Genomic DNA, 12037 nt, shown 5'->3' with positions numbered 1-12037 from the left:
TATAATTGTCCAGGAATCAATACTCTTGAATCAATTCAACTTTATTTTTCATCAATTACTTATAGCATTCAACCGTTGCCCAAGTGAAAGCTCACTAAATAATTGCAAAATGAAAGAAATTGCTACAAAATCAGAGGGAAAAAAGTAACAACAAAACACATTTATTCAAATTTCGTATTGCATTTCATTCAATCGATTGATATTGCATTAGAATAATATTGCTCTAACTAGGTGACGATAACGATAATTGTATAAATAATCGCTTTTTTGCCAATTGAATATAGCTGAAATGAAATTGCCTTCGTTTTCCAAACGAACGGTCGTATCAATGTTAATATTCTCCCATCAGCCCATCAGATCATCCGCAAAAAAACCATCATTATCATCCCACAATTCGACGGTAACTTTTGAGTTTTTTGAAACTCTATCCGAATGGAATTGTAAATTTGCATTGTATTTTTCAGAATTCCAAACAGTCGGCGTTCGAATATATTGAACATCGTTAATTTTCACAACCATGTATGGGTCACATTTATCTTGACCATAATTACCGACATCGCAATCATTATTATTTATATCTTTCCTCCCATAAACGTTTCCAAATTTAATTTTCACGTATCCACATTCTGTGGGATAAATCAGAATTAGTATAAATGCTGGTTGATCTAAAAGCGTGGAGCAAATCATTCGCGCGACGCTCCATAGTGAATGTATTAACACATTCGCGAATGGTTACGAATACTTGTGTTCACTCAAACGTCAGTAGCGATTGAGCGCTAAAAACGCCATAAACAATGAGTTCACGTGTGTTTCAGATATTAGAAAAGAAATTGAATGAAAAACTACCGGAAAATTTAGAAAAAATCATAATAAGTGCTGGATTTGAATGCGAAACTGCTCTGTTATCCATTGGTTCTAAAAGCATTAGCGACATAGACGAATTTATAAACGAACATAAATTTTATTTGAAAGATACGGCATACGAATATTGTCTGGCAAATAATTCATTAATTTTGTCGATACTAAAAGTGTTGAATCGCTCCACCATAAATAAAAACAAAACAAAATCAGTGTAAAACAGTATTTTTAAACGAAGTATTTTTAAGTTTTTCCATATTTTCGTTCACAAATTCTTCAATATCGTTGATAATTTCACGGTCAATTAACATTAGCGATGACTCTGTGTCAAACGCACTTATTTCCAGAATTATTTTGATATCAACTGGAAATTGTATTATTGGAAAATTTCAATAATTCAGAAAAAAGTTTTTCGAGGCCCTAAAAATAAAATGTATGATATAATTTTTATATTAAATTAGCAGAGCGTGTTTTCAGCTGACGTCAGCAGCACTAACTAACGTCAGCTGCTGATATTAGCTGCTGACGAGTATGCGTTGCGTTGTTTTAACGCATTTGCAGTACAAAATTCGTATTCCTTTATGCATTCCAAGTCAAATTTGAAATGAAACTTGACTTGGAATGCATAAAGAAAAACGAATTTTGTACTGCAAATGCGTTAAAACAACGCAACGCATACTCGTCAGCAGCTAATATCAGCAGCTGACGTTAGTTAGTGCTGCTGACGTCAGCTCAAAACACGCTCTGTAAATTAGCCTCAATAATGTTCTGTTTACCATTTTAACGACTTGAATTTGCACTATTTTTACAAGTGTTTTGAAATGTCGTTCAGTTCTGGTTGGATTCGTGCATTCGCAATGCTACTCATTTGAATAGCACACTCATTTGCAATGCCATTCGTAACAATTCGCGAACATTCGCGAATGCTTGTATTTAAATACATTGAATGGTTCCATTCGCATTCGCACGCATTCGTAGCATTTGCAAATGTTTGTATCTGAATGCACGTACTATCATTCGCCCATTCGCACAACTGGCACCATTCGCAGTTTGTGAATTGCCCCTAGAAAAAAATCAATTTAAATATGGATTGTAAAATAGTTTTTGATCAATTTTTACGTAATTTTTTGCCGAAAAATTACTTTTTATTCAAAAAATTACTCGAAAATTACTTGTCGATTGGAAATCATTATCTCAATGGTTGCTCTTTCGTCTAACCGGAAAAACCAACTGTTAATTGGCGTAATTAAAAAAAATCAATCCAATTCAATAAACCTTCTGCAGATGCGGCTATGATGATTAATACCATACAAAAAACAATTGAAAGTAACATCTTTAGACTTTCTTTGAAAATGTTTTTTTTTCTAATTTTCAAAAGTGATAAACTACGATTGAAATACAGTTCGAATTCTATTTGCAAAATTACACCTACAGTAGCCTATTATAAATAGCACATTGAGCTAATGTGGTTGAAAGTTGATAATCGTTATCATAATGTAATGGATCCGCAGCGATGAACACCTTTGATATTGAATTGTGAAATGCAACAGATTTTAGTTGTGATTATTTTCATTTGTTTCATTCGTAAACAACAATAATTGTGTACTTTAAGCCTTGAAGACTCCAGTCTTACTCTTATTAATATTCTTTCAATGGCAAAGCGATTGTCAAAACGGTTTTGTGTCGGGCAAATCAATAAACACGAATCTAATGGAGCTAGTAACATTTGCGAATCAAGCATTTACTGAAAAATGTAAAGTCGATGTTCTATACACAGACTTCACTAAGGCGTTTGACAAAGTAGATCATGCAATATTGTTGAAAAAAAATGATAGTCCTGCGCTTCGACCCGGGCATAATTAAATGGATAGCCTCATATTTGGACGGTAGAAAAATGAAAGTAAAAATCAACAAATGCCTCTCAAGTGATTATATAATGCATACAGGTGTTCCAGCTGATAGTATCTTAGGGCCAGTGCTGTTTTTAATTTACATCAATGATTTGCCGACCATATTTGAGGAATACATTAAAATTCTATTATTTGCGGATGACTGCAAAGCAGTAATGAAAATAAGAGACGATAATGACGTAGTTTTGTTCCAATTGGAAATAAATAAACTGTTAAAATGGTGCAAAGACAATAAATTGGATTTAAATATTATGAAATGTGCAGTTCGTACGATGGGTAGATGTGAGGCAAAGTACATTGGAGACTACACCTTGAATAATATAGTGATAAATAGAGTTAGTGACTTTCGAGACCTGGGCATAATAATTGATGAACGATTGACTTTTAAGAAACATATTGAGTCATTAGTTGCCTCATGCAATTCCACAATGGGATTCATAAAACGCACAGTTGGTAAGAAGTTTGATGTGGATACTCTTGTCATTTTGTACAGTTCATATGTAAAGAGCAAATTATTGTTTGGCATTGCTGTTTGGTACCCCCATACAACTACCGATAGAGATATTATTGAAGGAGTGCAGAAAAGATTCACTATGATGGCATTGAATGAATATCCCAATGCAAATAATAATTACATTATCAGCCCATATGATGATCGTTATCAGAATATGTAAATAATGTAGAAAGAAACAAATATGTAAAAGCAATTAAAGATAAGCGACAATTGTAAAGGATCTGTATTAGATCAATAACTCTATTCGTGAGACGTAAAAGAATGTATGTTTTTTTGTCGATTTATATTTTTGAAAAGGAAAGTATGTTTTCTGTTGATTCTATCTGCGTTAAAAGGAAGTGTGTTGGCATCCCGTCTAGCCTCCGCGGTTTTTCACGGTTTCCGCGGAACTGATAAGAGGTAACAACTTGATGTCTTCGGCAAAGTTGTAGTACTTGAGGTCTTCTATAACTAAGCTGAAGACAGTTATCTCTTATCTCTTATCAGTTGCGCGCAAAACGCGCATATAAAAAAGCAAATTTTATATAGAACTTTTTTTTTCTTATCATCTTTCGCGCTTTTCGCGGAACTGATAAGAGATAAGAGATAATTGACTTCGGCAATGTTATAGAAGACCTCGAGTGCTACAACTTTGCCGAAGACACCAAGTTGTTATCTCTTATCAGTTCCGAGGAAACCGTGAAAAACCGCGAGGACCCGCTAAAAACGAACATACATTCTTTTAATCATTTTTAGTTGCAATGAAACATACTTCTCTTTATTGCTACGAAGTTGGACCGACTTGAGTTCTTTTACGTCTCACCAATAGAACTAATAATAAATAAATAAATAAACGTTCAACAAGGCACCTCAACATTAGTTTCATTTATATAAAAGGGTTATCAAACTCACACTTTTGCAATAAAAAAAACAGCGTGGATTGATATTTTTATGATTCATTTTTTCCCATGTAAATAAGCCTTTTCCATTGGATCCAATGTTATTGATTACAATTCACTTGGTTCGAAAAAGATTGTTTTTCTAATTTTAATTCAATCATATCTTCAATCATCATGGTGAGTTCCTTGTAAAAATGAAAAAAGTTTTTAAAAAACGTCTCTTGCTATCATCTCGTTCCGTTTTCGTCCAAAATCGGTAGATGCATTTCGTTAAAAATCCAATTCAAATCTCGTGCGTACCAATGATTGATGTGCTTTACCCTTAAATTGATTGTACTTGAAACGGTTAGTTCAACCTCCAATTTGCACCGAAGTTCAAACTATGACTTAAACTGAAGTTCAAACGTTGATTCCGAGGCAACTTGGAATCAAACTTTGAATTCTAAAATCGATCACCAAATCGCGCCATCTGTTTGTTCAAATGAAAAAGCTTCCATTCAGTCATCCTCACATCAAAAGCGTTTGCTCGGTGGAAAAAATGTGAAAGCTGTCGGAAAAGTGTCTGTGTGTCGAACCACACCTTAAAATCGGAAAAAAGACATGTATGAAACTTTTTGAGGATTAAAAGAGAAAACAAAGCATTATTGCAATGCATATATAGTCCACCCAAAATGAGTCATAACTAGGAGCAGCTGAAAATCGATAAAATCCAAATGAAAATGTGCGGGAGGGATTGAGTGGAAGACGAAAATGCGAAATAAAAGAAAAAACAGGCACGGTCGAGCGCGTTATTTTTTTTTATCAGTTACACAATTACATATTTATTTTTATATTAATGATGTATCTAGTTGCGGTTGTTGTTTAATCTCAACATTTAAATGACAAACTTAAGTTTATGAATCCATATTGTTGACATGATGTTTTTTGCTTCAACATTTTTCCTCATTTTCTTTTTTTGAATTTTTTTCTCCCTTTTTTTATCATATATTTGTAGGTTTTCTCTGTAGCTTTGGTATCATGTTTAACTCTAGGTTCCTCATGAATTTGATGTTTTCATCATTTATTTTAATTTTTTTTTTGCTTCATTTTCATTGGGTTTTTTTTGTTCTCAATTGTTTGCAATCCTTTCATTCAATTAATCGTTTATAAACAGATAATAGCAAATGTAATAAATTGTTTAGTATGTATTTATATGCGATTTTTTTGCAGTCGAATTTAAAAAATGACGTGAGATTCTACTTTTTTTAGTTTATTTTTTTTTGTTTAGTTTTTTTTTGGTTTCTTTTGTTATCTTCTTGTTCACCATTCATTCTTGTTCAAATTTATTCATTTCATCTTGCGTTTTTGCGATTCGGGCTGAACGTGATGAGCGTCGAAGCGTGCGACTTGTGGTGACGACGACGACGATGGTGATGGTAGCTGGATGGGTACAAAGTGTTTGGAGTGTGACACTTACACCGCATCATTTCGTTCCGGGAGTGTGTGTGTGTGGAATCTAGGATTCGTTGATTGATAGAGTACTACATTTGATTTCTCTCGACAATCTGTACCGCCGGCCACCGGTCGCCACCATCGTCACCGGTATCGATATCAACCGGTTCAGCTCGATCCGTCACTAATAATTTTTTTTTTCATTTTTAATTTATTGTTATCAGTTTCTTTTTTGGTTTTTTTTTTTTTGTTTAATTGATGACTTTGATGATCTACTTATGAAGTATCGAGACTTAAGTCCTTTGTGTTTGTTTGTTTTTTTTTTGTGTGTATGTGAGTGAGTGTGTGTACGTGTGTATTATTCTTGTTAAATGTTATTGGTTTTATTTGGTATTATTCACTTGTTTTTTTTTTTCCTTTATTTTATTTTCCATTTTTCATTCTGAAGGTGCGCCTGAAAACTGTATAACACACAGGATCACGGTTCACATCTGCATTCGGCGATTGTTGTGTTGGTTTTTTTACTTTGAACACGAACGAAATCGTGGTAAAGATGTGTGTTTTGAGCACATCACATCAGACAAAATTGAAACTATTTGAGAAGACACAAAGGCTGCTGGCTCATAATATTATTACTTTTTTTTTAAATCATTTCATTTTCATGCGTTTTTTGTTTCAAACTCTCTTTAAATGTTACTCTCGAACACATTTCCGCACAGATAAATAAAAATACGTTCGGTAGAATTATCGCTTCAAAAAGAATTTGAAGAGCTCGACTACACGCTCTTTAACTCGCTATTGGATAATAAATTTTTTGGTTTTTAAATGGCAATTTGTGGCTCATGCAACAATGTTTCTTTTTCCTCCATCATCATTTTTCAAATGTGTAATGTAAAGTGAGAGATTTGTTGGAGTGTCCAGTTGATCCACTTGAAAAAGAGAAACAGAAAACCGAAAAAAAAACGCAAAACCAAAACACTGGTTTATGTTTGCTACATGGTCTAGTTTTTCTGCGAATACGTGAAATGATGAATTCGTTCTAATCGTACTTCTTCTTTTTTTCTCTTTTAGTTAGTTAATTACTAATGCTAATTTTCATTTATATATTATAAATAGTTGTTTGTTTTGTTCATTTGTTCTCACTTGTTAGTTGTTGTTGTTGTTGTTGTTGTTTGCGTGAATTTTTATGTGAGTGTGTTCTTGTGTAAATGTTCACTTAAAAATGTTGCATTTTTTTGGTTGCTTTTCTTTTACTTGTTTTGTTTGTTTTTCCTCATTTTTATTCAATAATGATTGCAAGTGACTTTGTAGTGTGATGTGTAAAAATGAGTGTGGTTCACCGCTTTGCCTCTTTTTTTTAAAGATTTTTTTTTTGAATTTTATCTTCAATGTTTTTTTTACTCATTTTGACCAACAAAAAAAAAGACTTTAAAAAATCATTTTTTTAAAATAATTTTTTATCACTCGTTTTTTCTTGTGTATGTGTGTCATTATTCATTATCTATATTTAAATATATACAGGGTGAAATATTCTTCTTATTTTTTTTTTTGAACAAGTATTTCAAAGACCGTATGAGAGGCTTTGAAACGCCGAAATTCGCATTCGTTTTAGGATTACCGATGAACCGAGATACAAATGTTTGTTTGTTTTTTTTCTTGTTTGTCAACAACAAAACGAAAAGAATCTATCAAGTAGGAAAATGTGAAGAATAAAAAAGAATTTTGAGAGCTGGTGAGACGGGGTTCGGGGCTGGGTCGAAATATTCGATTCATTTGCAACACGAAATTAAATCGTGCACGCATTGGTTTTTTTTTTCTTCTTAAATTTTTTTGTTCCACAAATAAACACATTTGAGTAGTTTGGAGCGAAAATGTAATACAGAAAAGTTGCGCGGAAAAATGTCGATGATGAATGAGCGGAAAATGGATAGCTATATAGTATACTGTATAGTAAACTATAGTGAACTATATAGCTATCTCTTTTCATTTGAAATTTTTCCGCGCAACTTTTTCGTATTTCATTTTCGCTCCAAACTATTCATTTGTCTACTTGACCCGTTTGATTCTCAATAATTTGTCCATTTTCATCAATTTTGTGATTGTGTATGTGTTCCAAACAACATCTAGCCGAAATTAAGTGTGTTTGTGTGTGAGTATGTGTCGCAGAACACCCCGCTATGTTCGTGATAAGGATTGTTTTTGGTTTAAATTTGATTGAATACTTGAATGAAATCATTTTTAGAGATTTGTTTTTCTTTCTTTGTCTTCCTTAAGTTTAAGTTTCATTTATTTAGAGGATTTTCTTTATTCACTCAGATATTTCACGGCGAAATTCGCGTTTTTTTTTCTTGCTTGTCTGGATGAACACAACTTTGTTATTATTTTTTTTTATTCATTTAAATTTAATTTTCTTGCTTGGTTTGATTTTCTTTGTCACCTTAAACGTTATAAATGCTATAGTGTTTAAACCGTTTTGTTTGTTTTGTGAGTAGTTTGAACGAAAACCAAAAGCCGAACAGAAATTATGAAGAAAAACTCTATTTTGTACTTGTTTAGACAAATTTGTATGAAGAAAAATTCGGTAAACGAAAAAAAAGAGATAACTCAAAGTTAGTGTGACTATTATAGACATATTTTGCAAATTGAATGGATTCATATGGAGAGGGAAAGAGACCGGAATTCGAAAGTGAGAAGAGGGGGACAGAAAACATAAGAAGAAGAAGTATTAGTGTAGTAATAGTAGTAGCAAAAAAAAAACAAATATGATTGATGCGACCGCGATTTTATGTGTTTCTTATAAATGAAATTGGTCGAGTTGATGATTGTTCGCATTTTAAATGCAACAGTTAGTTAGTAATGGAATCACAAATCACTTTTTTTCACCTGCGATATATTTTTTTTCTCTTTAAATTTATTATATGATGTGTCATATTTCGGCATTTGTTTGGTTTTGTTTTCTTGTCTTATTCGAACTTGATCGGTTCATTTATTTATAATTTATCGACTTCTTCATTTGTATACACAAATTCTTTGGGATTCTGCAAACGCTGGACTGATTCTCTCATGTTTTGAGTGCGATTCGATTTTAGTTCATTTTGAATGAGATGACACCGGGTGGAACTATGAAACACATGCATGGAATATTTAATCCCATGGCATGTCCAAGCCAAACAGTCGAGGATCAAGAGCAGCTCGATCAAGAGACGAATGAATTCATTTATGCCGAAAACTACCGACTGACGGTAACAATGTCTAGTTTTCAGGGGCCAAGTGCCTAGTTTGAAAGACAGATTGAATTTTGCATGGCTGAATGTATGCTTGAAGCAAGAAAGATGCAATTTTCAAAGATTCCATGCCATCTTAAGGCCAGAATCGTCTCTCTGATTATTAAAACATCTTTTTGATCCATAAAATACCTATTTGATCGACCAGGTGTCCCTTTTGAAACCAAAGTTACAACGTTGAAATGCTTCTTTGACCAAAAATGGCTGCTTCTACCAAAAATATTCCCTTTTTGAATGGCAACAATGCTGAATATACCCAAAATTGGTCGAAATACAGGCAAACGGTTTGAATATGATCAATCAAATGATCCATTGAGTGTCAATTGTACGATGAAATTGTTCTGTATGCTCATGAAAACCCATTTAAGAGTAAAAAAAGATCGAGTTTGATCTCATTAGAATCAAAAAAGTACTGCCCTGTCCATTGTTTCTAAAATCCAATTTGTTGTATACAAACGTTAGTTGCGCGTTACATTTGCGTGCGATTGAACGAGACTTGTTAAAGATATAATGATAATCAAATCACAAAGTTCGGATAACTCTTATGGTTTTGTTCTGTTTTCTTTGTGCAAATACGTTATCATTGAATCGTTTATATTATGTTTTTGTGTAAAATGTAAAGTTCGTTTAGGAAAAAGAAAGACCAACATAACCGAATGGTTCGTCTAAAGATTTTGGACCAAGAAACCGTGGTGATACTATTGCACGAATCGAAAGTGTCATGCTTGAAAACTGAATTGTGAATGAATATTTGGAAAGAAATCTTGTTGAGGTTGAATGGCATGTGGTGATTGCACGCCGCCTCGTCAAATTGACATTTATATGAAAGAAAACAAAAAATGAGATTATTTCATAATAAAAAAGTTGTTCCTTCCGTTGCACACACACGTGATGTTTAAATATGGAATTATTGAAATGTGTAAATAGTTTCGTTTGTTTCATTTAATTCGCAAATACAAATGACTGAACAAATGTAGCTACCGTATGTTGTGGTTTTGGTGGTGGTTGATTCAAGTGGGCGACCGATTTATAAAGTCATTTGTTTTGGATTTCGTGTGTGTGTGTGTGTTGGTTGAGTGTTTTTCTCTCATTTGTTGTTGTTGTTATTGGTTGCAATTTGTTTGTTCAGTTGTTAAATCGTGTATTTTATAAAATACATTCACTACTTATTGAATAGAATTTTTTCTATTTCCATTTTTCATTAGTTTTTTTTCTCTTAAATTTTGTTGTTGGCTGTTTGTTTTCATTAGTTTTTTTTATCATTATTTCAAGTACTAAATAAGAAATACAAAATTTGTTATAATTTATTCTTCTAAATTTATGCTCCTCGTTTTTTTTGTTGCTTCAATTTCATTTTTAGTTATTTTTTTTTTAAATTCAATATTACATTAGTTTAAACTATTGAGGCTCAGTCACAAACAGAGGCGACATTCGAACATCCATTGCTGTTGTTATTGTTTCATGTTGCGATATTTGATGAACGAAATTTGTTGTTTGTTGTTGTTGTTTTGTATGTTTTTGTTGCACGGTTTCATAAAAAAGTAGAAGTATGTGAGTGTGTAATGTCTTTTTTTTTCTTTTTTCTTCTGTGTTACTATATATGGCCAACCACGCCTCATATGAATTTGCACCCGTTGTGATTCTGACCTTGAATTTTCTTCTTTTTTTTTACTCAATTTTGTTGTTTTGTTTTCAATGTTATCATTATTATTTGGTTTCATTTTATCTAAAAATGCTATACTCGAAGTGCTATAATTATATGTGCCCTAGCGTTTAGTCGGCGATAAATGCGACCGAATGGGTCTCCAGAGGTGGTTTTAGACAACGAATGATTACGTATTAAAAAAAATGGTTTTGGCTCACATTTTTTTTCTCTTCGTATTCGAAAAACCACATCATTTCAACACCACAATTCACTGTCAAACTCCAACAATCAAAGCACACACATTCAATCGCAAATATTGCTGGCTTTTAAATCGTGTTTGTGTGTGTGTGTTTTTTTGTTCCATTTTTTTTTCTCTCATGTTCATCATCAGCGATGCTGGCTATTTTTTTCATCTTTTTTTTCATTTCTTTTTTCATCTTGCTTTTGCCATCGTTACCATCAATTTCGATTATAAATTTGCTGCAATTATCGACCGATGAGGCTGACATTTTGAAGTAGCAAAATATGTTTGTCGAATTTCTACGTTTTTGGATTGACTTGTTACCGCTACATTTTCACATGTTGCTGTTACTGTTGTTTGTCATTTGCTGTCTGTTGCTCTTGTTTTTAACGTGTGTATGTGTGTGTGTTTTCTTCTTCTTTTGTGGATGAGATGACAGATGATTAGATTGTTTTATATCCCCTAAATCGTTAGTATCGAAAAATTCTTGAGATTTGAAGAATGAACTAAAAATTTCAACCGATTTTGTGTGTTTTTTTTTCCTCTTTTGGTTTCAAAATTATTGGTCTTTTTTTTTACTTATACTGCAACCGAACCTCATAAAACCAAAAGAATAATATTTATCTCTCTTCCGTTTGTTTTTCTCTCTTTTCTTCTTCTCATTTTAAACAGTTCAGTGTGATTGTTTAGTAAAGTCTATCGTATGAAATAGTTTTGGTTTGGTTTCCCATTGAGGTTTGCATAAATTCCCAATCAAATTGTCGGTGAAGCAACGAACCAAATTGTGACCACACAAACACACACACATACTCATGATGAAACACAAGAAAATCAAAATAAAAACAAAAATCAATGAAATCAACGAAAAAAAAAGAATCACATGAATGACTATTAGCATTTCTGTTTACGATTATAGCTTTATTTTCTCAACGAGCCGAACAATTTATTTGTTGCACTATTTCTTTTTCTGCTTCCGATTACATTTTTTGGTTTTAAACTAATTTTTTTTGTAAACCCTTTTTTGATATCAACAACAAAATGTCGATTCGCTCAATTTAGGAGATTTAATTGAGTGAATAAGATTTTGGGACATCGAGGCCAAATGTGGCTGTGAATTGAATGGATGTAATTCTAATTCTAATTATTGGCGGTTTGCGTTTCGATATTTGTCATCGTGTCCTGTGTGCATGAGGAGAATGAAGTAAATTCTACCTCGACTCCGGTTGTCAAGAGCGTCAGGAGTGACATGAAAATTGATTCTCTATGTACTCTGTGA

Source organism: Sitodiplosis mosellana, unplaced genomic scaffold (genome assembly GCF_009176505.1).
Source record: "Sitodiplosis mosellana isolate CC-2019 unplaced genomic scaffold, AAFC_SMos_1.0 Smas_scaffold_6166, whole genome shotgun sequence".
NCBI lineage: Eukaryota > Metazoa > Arthropoda > Insecta > Diptera > Cecidomyiidae > Sitodiplosis > Sitodiplosis mosellana.
The sequence above is the reverse complement of the archived record's forward strand: the minus strand, read 5'-3'. Positions refer to the sequence as shown.